The following is a 14,926-nucleotide window of genomic DNA, read 5'->3' on the forward strand; positions in this document are numbered from 1 at the left end:
ATAATTTTACTTGTCCTTTAAGACACGCCTCTACTTCTTATCGTCTTCTGTTATTCTTATTGGTTTACCATTCTCTCTTTTCTAGAAATATGTGAGCTCCTTAAAGGCAGGGATGTTTCTCTTTGTATGCAGCTCAGTTCTTAGAAGGTGCTTGCTACAAATGTGCTGAATGCCTGCAGTTGTCTAACAGGGAAGACAGAAGGTCCATAAAAGTGAGCTGAGCACTGAGCCAGAGGTACAAGGCACAGAGCGGGCACAAAACAAGGTTGAGAAACTCTTCGCAGGGAAGCAGGCATTTGTGCTGAGCCTCGTAAGATGAATGAGAACAAACAAGGCAAAGAAGGGTAGGAATGCTCTTCTAGGCAAGGAAACTCACCTAGGAACAAGGACATGGGAGTGAAAATAACAAGGCATATTTGAAGGTGATTGAAATAGTCCAGAATTTCAGTGGTGGCAACAACTTGTCTTAGAATGGATGACTTACAATTAAAGAGAGTTGGTCAGGGACCACATCATAAGAATGCTCTGTAGAGCATGCTAAGGAATTGAACTTTATCTAGCAGACCCAAGCCAAGGGGAAGCAGTGAAAGGTTTGGAAAATGGACAGGAAAGTTCAGATCTCAGTCGTTAGAACTCTGGCTAGCAGCACTGAGGAAGAAGGCCTGAGTGCATGTGGCTGGAGCAAGGGAGACCAGAGTTAGTAGGTTAGCCCACAGAAAAAAAGCCATGAGGGCTTGAATGGGGACAGTGGCAATGATAACTGAGAATTCAGGTCAGGAGATCAGCTGGCCCCAGAGGGATTACATGTGGAAGGCAAGAGAAAATGAGACTTATACTCAATCTCCCAACCTCACTTTTGCTGTGATATGTTGAAATCATCTGTGGTCTGATTCTCCCACCAGCTCTTTTAAATGTTCAGTCAAATTAAAAATGATCTGATCCAAAGTTGGATGGGGATGCAAATAACCATTAGTTTCCATTTTTTAGTATATTGCTATTTATACTTAGCTGCCTCAAATTCTCTTTCAAAGTCAATGGAAACATAGGTGGATGTCTGGCTTCAAAGAGCATGTTCTCTGCCTTTGTTCTTGTGACAGGCTACAGAGATGAATTAAATGAGTTCACCTCCCATCAGTCCCTGGTTTTCAGGAGCTCATTGTCTGGTAAGGAAACTCAGTGAGTATAAAATAAATAACGTCCGATTGGTCTTAGTAAGCAGTGCTAGGAATATCGGGAAGCAAGACATCACTGTATACCTAAGGCGCGTTGAGATTGGGGCTTTATATTTTCCTATTTAAACTAGCACCATGTATTTATGCAAATTGTAATTTAAACATCCATTCCCTTTCTGTGACACATTGAAAACCTATTGCTGAAATATGGCCCTTTTCAATCCCACATCATGGTGTAAGCACCCTTAGCAGGCTCAGACCCAGAACTCATCGATGATCCAACCTGGAGGCTTTTTATTTTTTAACCAAGGATAATGATCCCGTAAAACAAGTCTTTGTGCCGGACGCATTGTCCATGAAGCTGTCCAGCAACAGGTTTTTGTGGACTTAGTATGCAATTGAACATCTGTGTCAGTCTGGGAATGCTTTTCTCAGTATTTGGCTCAAAGTTTGCTCTGTTGCTGTTTATAAGCCATCTTTGCCCAAAGGTTACGATGTTGTAGGAGTTGGTTACTCTTTTTACCATTAAAAAAACAAACAAACAACCCTCCATAATAGTCCAAGATGATTTTTCCTAGGAGTCACGGGCATTGTTGACCTTTATCTCGTTAGTTGACTGTGCACCATCAACCGTTCAAGCTGCATTTGGAGTTCCGCTTTGGGCAGTTCTATGTACATAGTTTCCTTGAACACATGGATAAGGCATGATTGACTCATTGCTTCCAGAGAGTGAAATCTTAGGAAATCTACAAGCTAGCATAATGGGACAAAATCTGAACCAAGCACTAAACAGACTGTCCACTAAAGTGTCAGACCAGAGAGGCCAAGCAAAGAGGCAGAAACCACCTATCAATCGAAGAGATAAAATATAAACAACAGTAATGATGGTGGTAATGATAACAACAGCAATGCACCTTACTGAGTGTGTTATTCATCTGTGGGAAGGATTTGTATATGTGATCTTGTTAATCCTCAAATGATATTCACAATAATCACAATATCTAATATTTATTTTGAAGGCTTATTGCCCAGACTTCGTTCCAAGAGCTTTTCATGTGCTATCTCATTTAATCCTCTCAAAACCCCTGAGACAGGGACAGTTATTGTCCCTAGTTTACATAGGAGGTGCTAAAACTCGTAGTAGTGAGCACAGCCTGGAGAGATTACAGATGTTCTAACAGTGGGCTTTCCGTGGTTCCCTTGCAGCTCACCTTTCCTTATTCTCATTTACTCTTTTGTGAATTCTGATCTCTTGTTTTACAGCACACTGTTGTTGCGTGCGTAGGACGCTGCAAGAGGAAGTGACCTCTTTTATGTTTTGTTTTGTATGCTCATCGTCTCTCACGTGCCATGTCTGAGAGTGTCTGTTTCATTATCACATTGTCCACAGTGTATTCTAAACGTGCCGTCATACGTACCCCATCTAAAGCAGAAGAGAGGGGAAAGGAGAGGGAAAGAGAAGCATAGGAGGGAAAAGAAGAGAGTTTAGAAAAACAAATATGATCTAAACTCTACATTTGAAAAATAGATATTTTGTCTCATTTTTACAATTAAATACAGATCTTCCATCACAAAGCAAGTTCTTCATTCCAAGCATGTGGCTAGATTGGTACTTTAAAAAAAGAGTCCATCTGGTTAATTTCAGGATGAAGAAAAAATAGGATAGGATCTTTTCTGGCTCTGGAACCCTTGCTGTTTCATCTGACTGAGAAGTGGACTCATTTTTCACTCGTTTCAAGCTTGTGCCTGTAATATTTATTTCCTCTTAGAAAAGCACATGCGCACACCCTGTGGATGATTGATGTCAGTTGCATCAATCATGCACCCATCAAGGATTGTCTCGTGCTTCTCAATACTCGCTCCAGAGCAGTTGTGCAAAACACATTGCATCTAGCCCAGCCTTTTTCCACAGAACAGCAGCCCATGCAGTCACTGCATCCAGATGCTGAAGTTTATTTCCAACTGGACCTTGGCCTTCCCTCTCTCCAAGCACCCTGCTCTGGCTTACTTGAAGTCACTTTTATTGGGGCAGGTGTTGGGGAAGGCAGGCTAAGACAAGTTTCTAAACCAGCCCTGTGGTGGCATTGGTTTTCTGGGATAATCACCTGGGGTGGGGGGTTACCTTGAGTTGTTTGAACCCAGAATTTAAATTCATGAACTTGAGCCACAGGGTCACAATGTAGCAAAGTGCTTTGTGCTCTGGGGATTTTAGGGTTTGTGCATTGTAAGTGTCTATCTGCCTTCTCCCTTGTTGCCTATGCCCATCAGCCTGGGGCTAGCCTCAGGAAGACAGTCAGCCTTTGTGTGAAGAGCCTGCAGTATACACAGTGCTGTACAGGTTATGGAGGGAGTGACTTCATTCCTTCATTCATTCATTCACTCATGACGACTTTGGGCCAGGCAAGAGAAGTATCACGTGATTCCTATATACTAGTAGTTTGTTATCTTATAGGAAAGTTGGATATAGAATGGGTAATTGTAATTTATTATGGCACATAATAGTGGATGGCACTGCCCCTGCAGCCTACCAGGACTGGCTGTTAAGTGCCACGTGCTTTAAGGCCCCATTGAGATACAGTGTTTCATCTGATCTCACGGTATGGCTTTGTGGTCGTTGTTATGATGTCAATTTCACTAGTGAATAAATAGAACAGAATAAACAGAACAGTAAGGTAACTTGAGTAAGGTCTTTCAGTTATAAGTGAGAAAGCCTAGATTCAAACCCAAATCACCTCCCAGAAGCTCCAGATCTTTCCAGAACTGAACCTGACTTTTGTGTTTCTGCATTTCTGAGTGTTTCTTACTGTTCTCTTGTAGTTTCCCTTGAGAATCAATTATTGTTGGTTAGTGTGACTTTCTTTTCAAGTATTTTGAAGCAAATGCACTTGGCAGGCTTGGTAAGGCTATGAAGGAAACGTATATGTATCGGCATGGGCAGGATCTGTGGATACACATAGCTGCGTCCCCGCGTTTCACATTAGCTAATTGGAATGACGTCATGGATACAAAGACCAGCTCTGCATAAACAAATGCCGCCAAGTTCTCCCCTCCTGCCCAGAGGTTCACTCTATTTTTTTTTTTGTCTATCCACCTGGATTCCTTCCCAGCTGATTACCTTCTTGCTTCTACTCTTTCCCCCCTCTAACTCCCATGCCTTAGTCAGTTGGGGCTGCTCTAACAAGGTACCACTGACTGGGTGGCTTAAATACCACAGAAATGTATTTCTCAGAGTTCTAAAGGATGGAAGTCTAGATCAAGGTGTCAGCATGGTCAGATTCTGGTGAGAACCCTCTTCCTGCTTGCAGAGGGCCGTAGTCTTTTATGGGCCGAAGGGAGAACTCTGGACCTTCAGACCCTTCTGAGGGCACTAATCCCATTCATGGACTCCATCCGCCTTCAGGACCTAGTCACCTCCCTGAGGTCCCACCTCCCGATACCCTCCCATTGGGGATCTCAATGTGTGAATGTTGGGAGGACACGGACTTCCAGTCCACAATACCCTCTCTCAAGATTGCTGCGAAAGCAATCTTTCTAAAACCTACATATGACCCTGTCACTCTTGGTAGCTCTCCAATTATCTATAAAACAAAACCCATACTTTTCAGGGTGATGTTTATTTAAACAGCTTGTATTTACTGAGCGCTACTATGTTCAAGGTACTGTTCTGAGTGTGGAGTAAAACAGCCTCTTCTGTCCCCATCCAAAAATCTGTCCCCTTGTCAAGCTTACATACTAACAAGAGGAGACAGATAATACACAAGAAAGTGATAATGCAATAAACAAATTAATTTTATTTTATGGTTTAAGTTGTTAAAAGTAATAGAGGAGGAAAGCTTGGGACTCGGGTAGGCAATTTTCATTTTCAGGAAGGGTAGACCTCGCTGAAGTGACATTCAGACAAACAACAGGGAAGGAAAGGATACCTGGAGGAGGAACATAACAGGCCAAGGGAACAACCAGTGCAAAAGACCTGAGGGGGTTGCTTGCCTGGGGTATTACGGAAATAACCCGGGGGCCATGTGGATGAGCAGAGTGAACCCACTTGGGAGTTCTAGGAGTAGGTTCAAAGAGGTGATGGGGGCCACTGTATGAATTTTGGCCTTTACTTTGAGTGAAATGGAAGCCCCAGAAGAATTATGAGCACATGAGAGATACGATATGACTTAGTTTTCTAAGGGATATTTCTGGCTGCTGCCTGCTATGTTGGGAATAATCCCTGGGGTGGGAGTCAGGGAGATGGAAGCAGGGTGACCAGAAACAGGCAGTAATCCAGCTGGAGATGGCAGTGGAGCTGGTAAAAAGTGGTCAGACTGTGGATGTATTTTGAAGGCAGAGCCAACAGGATTTTCTGATGGAGTGAATGTGCAGTGCACAGAAAAGAGAGAGGTCCAGGCTGTTGAAGATAGCATTGCTGTCGATGGAGAAGATGGATTAAATGCCAGGGAGGCAGGGGGAAGAAGAAGTCAAGAATTACTCCCTGTTTTCTGACGGTAGTAACTGATACACCCCCTAAGGTGATCCTCCATTATTTGTCTTCATCTTAGTAAAGAGCACCATCATTTATATTTTTATTAAAGTCAGAAAATTAGGATTAATTCTTGACTCCTCACTTCCCTTCTCTGCCCACATCCAATCCATTAGAAAGTCCTATTGATTCTAACTCCAAAATATGTATCACCAATCCATCTTTGGTCCTTCGCCTTCTCTCCCAGCCAAACCACCATTTTCTCGGTCCTGGCCTCTGTTAAGTGCATCTTTTTTACGTGGCATATAGTTAGGTCTTGCATTTCTCCGTAGTCTTATAATCTCTGCTCTTTTGGAGTGTTTAAATGGTCCATGTTTAATATAAAGATGAGTATGGATTTAGGTCTTCTATTTTGCTATTTATTATCTGTGGTCACTCTTGTTATTTTTTTCTCTGTTTCTTCTTTTCTTCCTTCTTTTGGATTAATTGCATATTTTTCATTTAATCTTTATTGTATTTTTTCCATTACCATTTAGTCCCCTCATACCCTCCCTCCCCACAGCAATCACCACACTGTTGTCCGTGTCCAAGAGTCCTTTTTCCTTCTTGCTCAATCCCTCCACCTCCCCTCCCCTCCCCCACTAGTTGCCATCCTGCTCTCCATCTATGAGTCTGTCCCCATTTTCCGTGTTAGTTCAGTTTGTTCATTAGATTCCACATATGAGTGAGATCATATGGTATTTGTCTTTCTTGACTGGCTTATTTCACTTAGCATAATGCTCTCCAGGTCCATTCATGCTGTCACAAAGGGTAAAATTTTCTTCTTTCTTATGGCTGAGTAGTATTCCATTGTGTACATATCCCATAGTTGGTTTATCCACTCATCTACTGATGCACACCTGGGCTGCTTCCATGTCTTAGCAATTGTAAATAACCCTGCAGTGAACATAGGGCTGCTTGTGTTCTTTCGAGTGAGTGTTTTGGGTTTCTTCAGATATATTCTCAGAAGTGGGATTGCTGGGTCAAAAGGCAGATCCATTTAATTTTTTGAGGTATCTCCACAATGCTTTCCATAGTGGCTGCACCAGTCTACATTCCCACCAACAGTGCAAAAGGATTCCCCTTTCTCCACATCCTCACTAACACTTGTTTGTTGATTTATTGACGACAGCCATTCTGACAGGTGTGAGATGATATCTCATTGTGGTTTTAATTTGCATTTCTCTGATGATTAGTGACATTGAGCTCCTTTCATAAGCTTATTTATGATCTGTATGTCCTCTTTGGATTAAGTGAATATTTTTTAATTTTCAGAATTTTATTTGCATTTCTCTGTTTGCTTTTTAGGCATCATTTTTTTGTGTGTGTTCTTTTTAAAGGATTTCTTTAGGAATTACAATAAACATGCTAAACTTTTTAGTGTACTTAGAGCACCTGTTGTTAAACTTAATGTATAATATAAGGACAACTGTAATTGAACAATAAAAAAATGAAATTAAAATTAAAAGAATTTTTTTAAAAAAGCATTCAAATCTATAGTTCCATTTACCATCCCTCCAATTCTTCATGCGGTACTTGTTGTATGTGTTGTATTACAGTGTACATGTGACGCCCCCAAAATGCAGTGGTTGTGATGTTGTTTGCTTTAACTAGTGTGCTGGCCTTCTTGAGCTGCCACAACAAGATACCACAGACTGGGTGGCTTAGACAATAGAAAGAGCTCCCTTCCTGGCTTGTGCACGGCCACTGTCACACTGTATTCTCACGTGGCCTTTCCTAAGTACATACATGTAAAGTGAAAGTTAATGGTTGGCATTCCTTCTGCTTATAAGGACACCAGTTCTAGCGGACTAGGTCCCTACCCTTATGGTCTCATGTAACCTATCTCCATAAAGCCCCCATTACCAAATACAGTCACATTGGGGGTTGAAGCTTTAACATCTAAATTTTGGGAGGACACACTTCAGTCCATAAGAAACAGTCATACACGTTTCAGAGAAATTCTGAGAAACAAAGCATGATCTTTGCATTTATGTACATATTGACCATTTCCACTGTTTTTAATTTCTTTCTGAAAGTTTAAGTTTCTATCTGGTATTTCCCTTCAGCCTGAAAAAGTGCCTTTAGCATTTCTTTATTTCTTGTAGATCTACTGACAAAAGAAAATTATCTTAGTTTTTATAGTTAATGAATTTACTTCACCTTCTATCTTGAAAGATATTTTTATGCAATATAGAATTCTTAACTGAGTTTTTTTTCCTTAAGCACCATTGCTTCTTAGGATAAGTCCACCATCATTTGCATTATTCTTCTACTGTGTACAGTATATTATTTTTCCCTGGCTATTTTTAAGATTTTCTTTGAATCTTTTTTTTTATATGGGTGCTCCGGTGTGCTGTCCTTTGGATATATCCTTCTTTCCCACATTTAAATGTGTAAATTGCTGTCTTGCACCAAGTTTGGGGAAATTTTAGCACTTATTTATTTAAATATCTCATTCTAATTCTTCCTACTGTAACTCCAAGTGCTCATATTTGAGAATTTTGGCTATTATTCCACAGCGCCCTGAGGGATTCTCCACCCCCCCACCCAACACCAATTAGATACTTTCTCTTAGGTGTATTTTCAAGTTCATTAACTCTTTTCTGTGTTATCTCCAATCAACTGCTAGGCCCATCCACTAAATATTTATTTTAGATACTATATCAATACTAGAATTTTCATTTTTAATATTTCTATTTTTTGCTCTTTTCTATTTGTGTATTAATTATGAGAATATCATCCTTTACATCCTTAAGCAATGTTCAGTTACCACCTTTAAAATGTTTGTCTTCAAATTCTTACATCTTTGTCATTTCAGGGCCACTGTTCATTAGATGGCTTTCTCTTAAGTATGGATTAATTTTTCTATTTCTCTATGTCTGGTAATATGGGGTCATATTTTGAACATTGTGCTTTGATATATTCTAAGACACTGAATTCTTATTATTTCTCTGAAAAGTACTGATTTTTTGTTTTACTAGGTACTTTATTTGGCTCAGCTCAAACTCCAGATTTTGTCTCTACTGTGATGGCACCTGCTGACATCTCTCTTGAGTTCTTTGAGCTTACCTGGATTGTAATTCACAGAGCCGCCAGAGATTAGGGTAGCATCTACATGTGTAATGCTGAGCTCCCTTTATATGGCTCTCTCCTTCCCCGCTTCTGCCCCATACTCTCTAGCTGTTCCGGTTGCCTTGAACCCTGCCCTCGCATTTCTTAGCCTGGAAGACTGCATGTGTCTTGAGTACCAGCGGCACTGCAGATCTCTGACTGGGGCACACCCTCAGGCAACAGTCTGCGAGAACAGGGTGCAGACGCAGTGATGTAGTTTTCCTTACACATGTCTGTTCTCCAGGTTTTACCTGGCTCTGTCACTTTCCAGTGTCTTCAGAGGATTAGTTGATACATTTGGTCAGTGTTTATCATTGTTATCCTTGGGAGAATTGGTACGATGTGAACTATTCAGCCCATATAAGAAGTGGAGCCCCTGAATGATTACTTTCAATGTAAATGGGATTACATTACTTCCCTGAGGCTTCCGTGTCTTCCCTCGTACTTAGAATAAAATCTGAAGCCTTTGCCACAGCCTGCTTAATTCCTCCCACTTCCTACCCCTCGTTTTACACAACTTTCCTGTAGACTTACTCCAGACTAGTCTCACGGAACTCCTGACAATTCCTAACACAGATGACACTCGTCCCTACTGCAGAATCTTTGTGTTTGTTATTCTATTTACTTAGAAATTGTTGATGCCTTTTTTTATGTCTTAGTTTAAATTTAACCCCTACATTTTTCCTGAACCCTCTCTTTAAATCAGTTCTTCAAATCACTAATCACTCTAATTATTATACTTACTGACTGTCTCTGTCTTTCAGTGAAACATAAGCTTCACCTGGACAAGCTTCACATCTGTCCTTAGTGCAGTGAAGTAGGTGTTCAATTAATTTGTTTTTTAACTCTGTAAAGAACCTTGTCATTCTAGGTTATATTTGGGTATTAGCATGCCCATCTTCCGCTCGTAGGCAATTACTTTTATTTATCTTTGTATCCTGACTATTAGATTGATGCTTTGCACAAGGCAGCCATATAGCACATTAGTTTCCAGAATAAGTGAACTAATTAAACTGTAAAAATTGCCTACAGTGACCAACTTTGATGGTGACTAAAACCAACAAAACTAATTCTGCATTAAATCAGAATTTATCCACCTGTAAGTGACGTTGTTGTCTGTAAAACTAATATTAAAGTTGTAAAACTTTTAAAAATATCTTCTTCCAGGAATGTTAGTTATTCTTAGGAAACGTTAGGGATTGAAGCCCACAATTCTTTCCGGTAGCATAAAAGAAATTGTCTAAGTTGGCCTTTCTTCCTTCCTTAGATTTTCATGAGAATTTTAAGGCTGGAAAAAAGGCAAAATGTTTTCACTTTGAGATAAAAAGACATGATAAGTGAAGAGTTGGAATAGCTTAGATGAAAAAAGTGACATTACAGGTAAACGCTAATGGAAAAACAGCAGCTGTGACAAGTGATGGACATCCCTCTGAGCCTAATGATTTCTTTATCTGCAAGCAAGATAAAATACGGCCTCAAGACCAATACATAAAACTGATTTTCACACAGAAGAATCCATCAGACAGGGAGATGCTTTGTCTTAGCAAAATGTTCATAGAACCTAAAATTTTTAAACTCGAAGTTGGCTTTTGTTATGTTTTCCTTGCCAACAATTTCAATATCTCAGGCAATGTAGTTCTCTGTGCAATTTTACAAACAGTTGTTTGTCACAATATTTTATTAAATGTGTAAGAGAGAAAAGTAGACATGTTCTTGTCCACAGTCATGCCCTGAGTCAGTACTGAACTCAGGCCTGAGGATTTCTTGTATGTGCTGTCTCTATAGGAGTCAAAACCTCAAATACTTAAAGCAGTCAGACAGCACAAATGAATAAACAGACTAGGCAAATTAATTTTCTTTTACTTCCACAGAGTTTTTCTTTTGACTCATAGTACTCTAGGGCTCGAATTCCATGATCCCCCCTTTGACAGAGAGATGGGCATAAATAGATCTCTACTACAAGTAACACAGTGCAATCATGACGAGAAATTGCTGAAACCTGGTGTCCGTTGTTAGGAAGCAGTAGGGAGTAGCAGTGCCTCCTGCAAACTGAAGGGTGCAGGCCTGTCTCCAGGCATCACTCACCACTCGGCTCCAGCTGACTCTTGCCGGAGGGGAGTATGGGTGGCCTGGTAGCTTCAAAAGAAACCAAAATCTGGATTTTAAGTGAAATCTCCAAATTTTAAAATACTGGCTCATTTTTTCAAAACATTATATTTCCCAAATAAAATACATCTGTGGGCCAGATGCCACCTCATACTACCCATGTTTGATCAGTGCGTTACACTGTGTTGCATTTCTGTTTCTCCCGTGTTCCAAAGGCAGATGCCAGGTTTATGAGGAAGGGCCAAAAATCCAACCCAAGTTATATACTGTAAGGCGGCCTTTCTCTCTTGACCTAGACCTGAATGCCATCCTGAAGAAGAGGCAACTCCTTCCAGCTCAAGCTTCCTACCTACCCAAATAATATGTAGACTCTCCTGCCCACTCCTACAACTTGCCTGCTCTCAGAGCTGAAATCTGAGAAGATGGGGGCAGCAAGAAAATAATCACAGTTAGACTAGCTCTGTCTTTATATTTCTAAGGCAACCACTTGGCAAATACAGTCATTGTGGTTAAACTGGTTATTTCATTGGAAAACAAGTAACCACTAATGGGATACTATGTTCTTCTATACTGTGCTAAATGCATTACGGAATCAAACATAAAAACTACGGGCTTTTGAAACAAGTGCTCAGTTATTTGACAAGCTGGCTTTATTCTTTGCTAGTCAGAGTGGGCCTTCACCACCAGATATAATGAAAAACAAAAATATGTAGCTGACCATTTGAGATACTGTTCTCCCAACTGTTTTTACTCTTTTGGTGGTACCCCCTTCTTTTGAACAGTAAATATTATGAACTGAAATATACTAGACACTTATCACAACCTTTTCTGAAAAGCAGATTTTTATTATCCCTATTTTAGTTACAGGAGATGAGGCTCTGAGAGGTCAAGTGACTTCTCCTCCATGGCACAGAATATATAGACCTTGAATTTGAACCTATGCCTTTCTGCTTCCAAAGTGTGTGTTCTTTCCACTAAATCACTGTTTTGAAATGTAGGTTTTATTATTATTCAGGTACGATGAGGTCAGCATATCAGGAGATGTTGCCACGGAAAGGGTAGTTTGTTACAGTTCTCGAGAGCAGGGGGCAGGCCATGCCGTGCAGCACCACGTGGGGGTACCAGAGTTGTCTCTTGTACCGGGCCCTGGGCTGGTTAGAGCAGGAAATCGTGGTTCATGGCACTGGTGATGGGGAGATGGACTCTGGATTAGTTAGTGTGAAGAAAAGACATACTCACAGGTGAGTTGTGTCCTTTACTTTCTCTAGAAATTGACTACCCTTGGAAGAAGCAGTCACTCCAGGGTTAATAAGATCCCAGATATCAGAGCATCAGAACTAGAACAAATAAAAAGACATGATTAATATGGCCACATTTCCTTTTCTGAGACCCAAAAGGTCAAAGTCATCCTTGAATCAGATTTTCTTCTATTCTGTAACTGGTTAATCACTAAATTTGTTTGTTTTCTTCAAGTGTATTCCGTTCATTTATTCAAAAGTTCAGACACTGATATAGGTACTGGGGGGCTGGGAAATAATGAGACTCTTGATTTAAAATTGCTCAGAGTGTACGGTAAAAGAATAACATATCAACCAATGACTGTAAAGGACCTTGACAAAAGCCACAACAGAACAAGGGCAGGGAGTAGTTATGCCTTGTGTTCCCAGCGATGGCCTCCGGGCCTGTCTCCATTTCCTGCTCTCTCTACCTGTTCACCTCCCTGCCCTGTGTACCCTACCAGACGTATTTCCCTTAACTTAGCGTTGTGCTCCCCAAATCAAAATAAGGCGTCTAATTCAATAAAACTATAAGCAGTTCAACTTCTCTGACTTTTAAGACCTACTGTCTGTCCCTGTGCTCCTCATTCATTCACTATTTCCAACACTTTATTTGTTCCTTACTTTAACACGCTGTGACTGAATTATGCCTCGCACAGACAGACACAGATGTAATGTGTGGTAAGTAAGAACTACCAAAAAGCACACGGTACTGTGTGAGCCTGCAGCGTGCCTCCTCATGGTGCATGCATCCCGCATTTGGTCAACGAAAGTTTATTGAGCATCGATAATATTCCAGACACAGGGCTTGACTTGTGTCCTTATTGTCTGTCACCAGGCGTGTCTCTCCATCTTCTTTTTTCACTCATCACCATCTCCTTTCTGGCATGCCTCGCCTTCATCTCTTTTCTCCTCCAAACTGCCTCTTCTTGGCCTCTCTGCTGAAGCTGCACCTCCCCTAACTGTAGTAGAATTGCCAGATTTTGACCTTTTACTTTATGCTCCTATATATTGTATGTATTGCATTTACATACACGTGCAATAGGAGGCTAGGCACAGTGCCTGATGCATTAGACACTCAGTAAGTATTGAATGAACTAACTGTGTTTATGTATGCACCACACAGGGAGGTCCCATGCTTCCTCCTGGGAGCTCATTTAAATCTCCCTTCTCTGACCTCTTCAAGTACTTCCCATCGAAATTATCTTCAAATCAAGTAATGCCTTCCTGATGCAAACTCTTTAAGGTCCAGAATATGTGTCGTCACGGTAACCCACAGCTGAACCTGTAGGAAATAAGCATTCAAAATCTGCATTTTTCCCCATTGTAATGAACAATTGCCTTCATTTAATTTTGAAACATTCTGCAGAACTGTACAAATAGAATTCAACAAATTACATTATACCTGGAAGCTTAATAGACAATGAGGCATAGTAGTTAAGAACAAGGACTTCAGATACCGAGAGACCTTAGTTAAAAACAAAAAGATCTGTCACTTATTCACCTGTGACCCTTGACTTTGTCTTTTATTCCCAGTTTTCTCATCTCCATAGTAAGCAGTACTGTCTTTTCCATAGAGGTATTGTAAGAATAAATGAGATAATATATCTAAAAATGCTTATTAGCTTGGTATTAATGCATGGCAAAAGATTCAATAAATTTTAGGTAATAATATTTATGCTGTTGTTGGCATTATGGTAGACACTCTCTAAATTCCAGTAATCCTGTTTTTAAAGCAGCGTGGGGAAGGGGAAAGGAGGTAACTGAGGCCCAGAGAAACTAAGTGACTTGCACAGAGTCACACAGCTAGTCAATATCAGAGACAGACAGCAAGCCCCGCCAGGGTGGCTCCAGAACAGATGCTCTTCCCCCTTCTACAGCCCTAGCTCTCAAGAAACATGCTCGGAGAGACTATCTCCAAGAGGCCAAAATAGCCAGTTGGTTCATAGTTTGAATGAAAATAAATCTGTCAGAATAGTTGTTTTGGAGTCCTAGAGACTCATGTAAACACTGAGAAAATACACAGATTAAGTTCAGGAACCCAAACAGAGCATTGGGTGTGTTCTGGCAAGCAGAGTATCAGCATGGGAAAGCATTTCTCTTCATGATGCATGTTACATATTATTCAGTTTAAAGCCACGAAGTGGATTAGGGAATAAAATTCAAGACATAGGATTTCAAGTAAGAAGATAGCTGTCCACAGAGCTCAGACACTTGGAGAGCTATGTCCCAGTTTCCCATGTGACAGAACTTTTCAATCAGGAGCAGTTCTCTTGACAATTGTGGGACAACTTACCCCCCATTCCCCACTTTTTTAAACTTAGACTTCCTCTTCATAGTCTCTTTCACTCAACTTCCCCATTAGTAAGATGCAGTGAGCAATTCCAGGTCTGGCATGTCCTAGGGTAACAGCCTGGATCGGGAGGCAGACATGGTGGGAGCCAGAGGTTAGTGCTTTTACACCCAGGTCTCCACCATTTACCTCGAGTCACCTCTCCTCTCTTCTCATCCCTGTCTGTCCTTACACCTCATTCTTGGACCTGGCCCTACCTGCTGCTACCAGTTTAGCCTTGAGAACTTCACTTCCTGCTACTCTTCTCTTTAAACTTCTTTGTTCTATAAATCCAAGAGGCCAACAGTAGGTTAAGCAAAGCTGGCTTTCTGTAAGAGCTGGAACACTCTCACTGAGTTAGCATTCTAACATTCTTAGATCCTCTATGGACAAAGAGTTGAAAGATGCAGACATTTTAATA

At 40.8% G+C, this 14,926-nt stretch overlaps 1 protein-coding gene across 6 annotated transcripts in view; it reads left to right on the forward strand.

Annotated features, from left to right (window-relative positions):
- Positions 1-14,926, forward strand: part of FGGY (FGGY carbohydrate kinase domain containing) — a 383,752-nt gene that overhangs the window by 257,961 nt on the left and 110,865 nt on the right. The window lies entirely within an intron of this gene.

This window comes from Desmodus rotundus, chromosome 3 (genome assembly GCF_022682495.2).
Source record: "Desmodus rotundus isolate HL8 chromosome 3, HLdesRot8A.1, whole genome shotgun sequence".
NCBI classification, from domain to species: Eukaryota; Metazoa; Chordata; class Mammalia; order Chiroptera; family Phyllostomidae; genus Desmodus; species Desmodus rotundus.